The sequence below is a fragment of the Lynx rufus genome, unplaced genomic scaffold (genome assembly GCF_022079265.1).
Source record: "Lynx rufus isolate CCGP_SWC_20201006 ecotype Redwood Valley unplaced genomic scaffold, mLynRuf1.p SCAF_13, whole genome shotgun sequence".
In the NCBI taxonomy this organism is placed as follows: Eukaryota; Metazoa; Chordata; class Mammalia; order Carnivora; family Felidae; genus Lynx; species Lynx rufus.
This window is the reverse complement of record NW_025814827.1, coordinates 28,825,021-28,829,778: the sequence shown is the minus strand read 5'-3', so window position 1 is coordinate 28,829,778 and position 4,758 is coordinate 28,825,021. Positions and strand designations below refer to the sequence as shown.

The following is a 4,758-nucleotide window of genomic DNA, read 5'->3' as shown; positions in this document are numbered from 1 at the left end:
AGTATTGGGGATAATATTCATTTAGCCTACTGAGTTTTTTATCAGAAGACTTGGGTATCTTACCTGCCCCAACAACCTTCTTGTCCACTGATTTGATGACACACCCACAGCAACGGTCTGTTGGAAATAACAATTACCTAGGAGCACCTGGGTAGCTCAGTTGGTTAAGTGTCTGACTTCGGCTTGGGTTATGATCTCGTGGTTCATGGGTTTGAGGCCCGTGTCAGGCTCTGTGCTGACAGCTCAAAGCCTGGAGCCTGCTTTGGATTCTACATATCCTTCTCTCTCTCTATCCCTCCCTGGCTTATGCTCTGTCTCTCTCTGTCTCTCAAAATTACATAAACACTTAAAAAAATCAGCCAAATGACCCAGAGGAGATAGAGAAGCTCTCAACATACAAGCTTTCCAAGAAGTGTATCAATCATGACAGCATCACCAGATTTCAAAAATCTGAGGCCATCTTCCAGCTTCTTACCAGAATGGTGATCAATCTTCTTCAGCTCAGTAAACTTTGCAAGCAATGTGAGCTGCGTGACCAACACTCCAGCACAGGTTCATTGCTAGCACTGATTTGGTGTGGGTGGTTCAAGGTAATCACCTGAGCAGTGAAACCGGCTAGTTCGTTGGTGGGTCATTTTTGCTATCACCATCCAAATTGCAATGATGAGCATCTTTGACAGACACAGACACATTCTTGACATCGAAGTCCACACAGTCCTGAAGAAGAGCTTCACTCCACCTTCATGGAACATTTCAACAGACTTTTCTTCAGTTGTAACACTGATGGTAACAAAAATGACCACAATGCCATGTTTGAAAACACAGTCTCACAGGGATAGTATCAACACCACCAATTTGGTGGACATCCTAGAACAAACCCAAGGCTTGTCAGCTGGATGACTTGGTGACAGAATGCAATCCAGAGCTTCAAGCACTTATTGTCCCACAGGCAATGCCATCTTACTGATGACTTTTCATCCCTTGAACCAAGGCATGTTTGTACTTGGTTTCAGCATGTTGTCACCATACCAACCAGAAATTGACACAAATGCTGCCGGGTCCGGGTTGCAACCAGTTTTCTTAATGTACATACTGACTTCCTTAATGATTTCCTCCATACCTCTCTGGCCGAAGGGTGGTTCAGTGGAATCCATTTTGTTAACACCAACAATTAGTTGTTTCATAGCTAGTGTGTAAGCCAGAAGGGCATGCTTACGGGCCTGCCCATTTTTGGATATACTTGCTTCAAGTTCACCAATACCAGCAGCAGCAATTGGGCCTGAAAATTTTAGGCACAGCCTGAGATGTGCCTCTAATCATGTTTTTGATAAAGTCCCTATATCCTGAGGCATCAATGATGGAAACATAATACTGTCTCAAATTTCCACATGGAGATATCAATGGTGATCCCTTGCTCACATTCAGCTTTCAGTTTATCAAAGACCCAGGCATGCTTGAAGGAGCCCTTTCCCATGTCAGCAGCCTCCTTCTCAAATTCTTCAATGTTCTTTTTGTCAGTCTCCCCACATTTGTAGATCAGATGGCCAGTAGTCATGGACTTGCCTGGATCACATGTCTAATGATGCTGATGTTAATATGAGTTTTTTCTTTCCCTATTTGGCTTAGATTTAGCAGTAGTTTTCATGGCACCTGTGTTCTAGCAGCAAACTCATGGCAGAAAAAACTACACTAAAATTATATATGGAGGATTTATTTCCCTCTGTTAATTAAGTTAAAAATGGCTGGTTCCAGTAGAAGCATTTAATCATACACTCAGTTTTGGCAATTTTATTTAGGGAATTTATAATTTATAATTACATAATTATAATTTATAATTCATAATTATTTCCTCTGTCTTCAATTCCATGATGAATATCTTTGATGCATCTTTGGAATAATCTTTGACTGTATTTTTTATTATTTCCTCATTATAGTATCAACGTCAAGCTCATTAGAATCCACATTCTTGAAGATGACATGGAATGTATACTATAAGACCACAGACTCTACTTGTCCTTTTCTGGAAATCAAGGTTTAACTAGTCTGGTGCCTCTGGAGGAACAGAATCTAACATAATGTTCTTCTGCCTCTAAGATTTCATGACTCTATGATTGGCTAGTCTTAGAAATTTTTTCTTATACACACACACATACTTCATTGTGGACAGTACAACTTAGACTAGGATCCTATAGATAGTAATTAAAATTAAAATTTCATTAGCAATTGGATAGATTATTAAGGCTAATATTTTAATTGATAATGTTCAGTATAATTCACTCAGGAAAAAAATCCGGAACACTGTTTTGGGGCAGTTAGTAGAACTTGAATATGAGCTGGTGTTATTAAGTCAGATTCTATAAACATAGTTTGATAAGGCCTTAGATTATGAGGGGACGAAGTTAATAACATGTGCTCACTATTTCAAATCAAGCTCTAAAAGGCAAGCATTGAAAAAAGAAGTGGTTCTCCCAATATAGTTCATGTGGTTTTAGTCTTAACTGCTATTGTGGTGAGATTAATTTCACTCCTATTATTTATCTGAGATACAGAGAATTTGGATAGGGTCCAGAGGAAATGAGAATAAAAATGAAAATGATTAGACGGTTGATTGAGAAACACTGAACTCATTGGGATTATTGAGTTTGGAGCAGACTAAGGAGATACTTAATGACAGTTTCTGACTGTAGAGGTGACACTATGGTATGATTAACTATGTGTAACCAATTTCAACTTCTACCAAGAAAAAGGCACATTTACACAAGTATGGATTTGCTTTGGTCTTTGAGAAGATGTAATAAACTAGTGGACAGCTGCAATTTGTTATCAAGTGTAGGATGCATTGTAGCCAGGAGAAAGAAGGCTCATAGCTTACCAGGAGAGGTCCCAGGAATTGGATGAAACTGCACAACAGAACAGTGTGCAGACAGGAAGTGATATCACTTCTCATCACTTTAGTTGGTGCCTCTTTACAACTGGCTTGGGGGCTACTGAATATAGGCCATTGTCCTCTTGCTATTCTGTGCTTATTGTACATTAGCAGGAGTTGATTGGCATCAATTCCCTTTGTTTATGTAAATAGCATCTGTGAACTGTAATGTGACATTTTTGGCTCATGTAATATAAATGCAAAGTATGTATGTCTGTAAGTCACGCTGATTTAGAAAGGTCTACTTTATTCCAGTATAACAAATTATTCCCATGGAGTGTGTTAAGCACTTTTGGAAACTTATTTTGGTCATTGAATCAATAAAGCACTATTTGGAAAATTAATGCCTTAAATTATACTATGTGATATGTTCAAGTTGCTGGGTTACACAGATCTGAAAATTGGGGCAGGGGTATTGTGCATTCTTCGTGAGGAATCTAGGATCGAGTATTACATGGATAAAAGAATGGTGATGACAATGAAGATTTTCTTAGTAGTCACAGGCCCATTTCATTTGGTCTTTAACTCAGGGCAGGGACAGCCCCTGATATGATCTCATGTTTTCTCATTGCTCTAGGACTCCGTCTATAACCCTTCCACTCAGACCCTGTTCTTGGATTCTGCTTCTGTTTCTTTCCTCCAAATTTTCATTCAATTTGGTCTACTGAATTCTTGTTTTGAAACAACATAGTATAATGCTAAGACTTTGTGCTCTTGAGTCCTCAGAGCTGGGCTCGAAAGCAGCACCATCTCTTTCCTAATTTGGAACTTCCACTAAATTTTTTAACCTCTCTGAGACTCAGTCTCCTTACCTGTGAAATTAACATAATAATATCTATAATGCACAATTAAATGCAGTAACCTTTATAACAGATTTACCCCATGTGGCACACATTAAAAGTAAAAATTTCTAGGAAAAAAATAAGCTGTGTTTTTTCCATTTGATCTTTTTCTTCAACTCTGAGACACTACTGACTATTCAATAAATACTTATTGAGCACTTATTATGTTACAGCTTTGTACACAATAGTGTATAATAGTTTGTGCTGGATAGCTAATAATAATATAATGATAATGATAAAAATAGACAGTTCTCTTATATTCATGGAGCTGACAGTAGGTTATGATTCACCATTGGCTCAATAATAGCTTTACAAAGAAAAAGCTACATTAAGCTATGTATTCATTTTAATGTATACCATGATCTCAGTGATGTATAAAAGGGGACAATGTAGAAAACTTTTGTATAATTATTGTCCCACTCCAAATGTAAAACTGAACAATTTCTGAATACTGGTCATAATCTTGGATTTGTCTTTGATTATATTTGTTCTATTCCCCATCTAATCTATTCCTCCTCAGTAGGTCTCATAGGCTCCACCCAATCCTGTGATTGTTGATCAGGCCCCGCTCCTATCTTTCTCACCCATTGTTTCACTAATGCTTTGGGCTATGCCTGAAAATTCCAGTCCTGGTGAGGTGTCACAATCAAGAAAGCACAGTCAAGTGACCAAAAGTAATTTCATACAGTTCCAGTGGTCACTTCTTGCTTCCTTTCTTGCAGAACTTGAAAGAACATCCAATCCTTTATCCCTAGTGCTGCTTGTTTCCATACCCTATTCCTTATTTTCTTCTCTACCTCTCAAACATGCCCAACCTCTCCAAAACCTCTTTTTCCATTACTTATATTCTTAAAAAAATTTTTTTTTAATGTTTGTTTATTTTTGAGAAAGAAAGAGTCAGACTGTGAATGGGGGAGGGACAGAGAGAGAGGGAGACACAGAATCTGAAGCAGGCTCTAGGCTCTGAGGTGTCAGCACAGAGCCCAGTGT

General features: G+C 38.2%; 1 pseudogene; it reads right to left on the bottom strand.

Annotated features, from left to right (window-relative positions):
* Positions 1 to 389: 389 nt before the first annotated feature.
* Positions 390 to 4,539, bottom strand: LOC124508242 (elongation factor 1-alpha 1-like; annotated as a pseudogene).
* Positions 4,540 to 4,758: the final 219 nt, after the last annotated feature.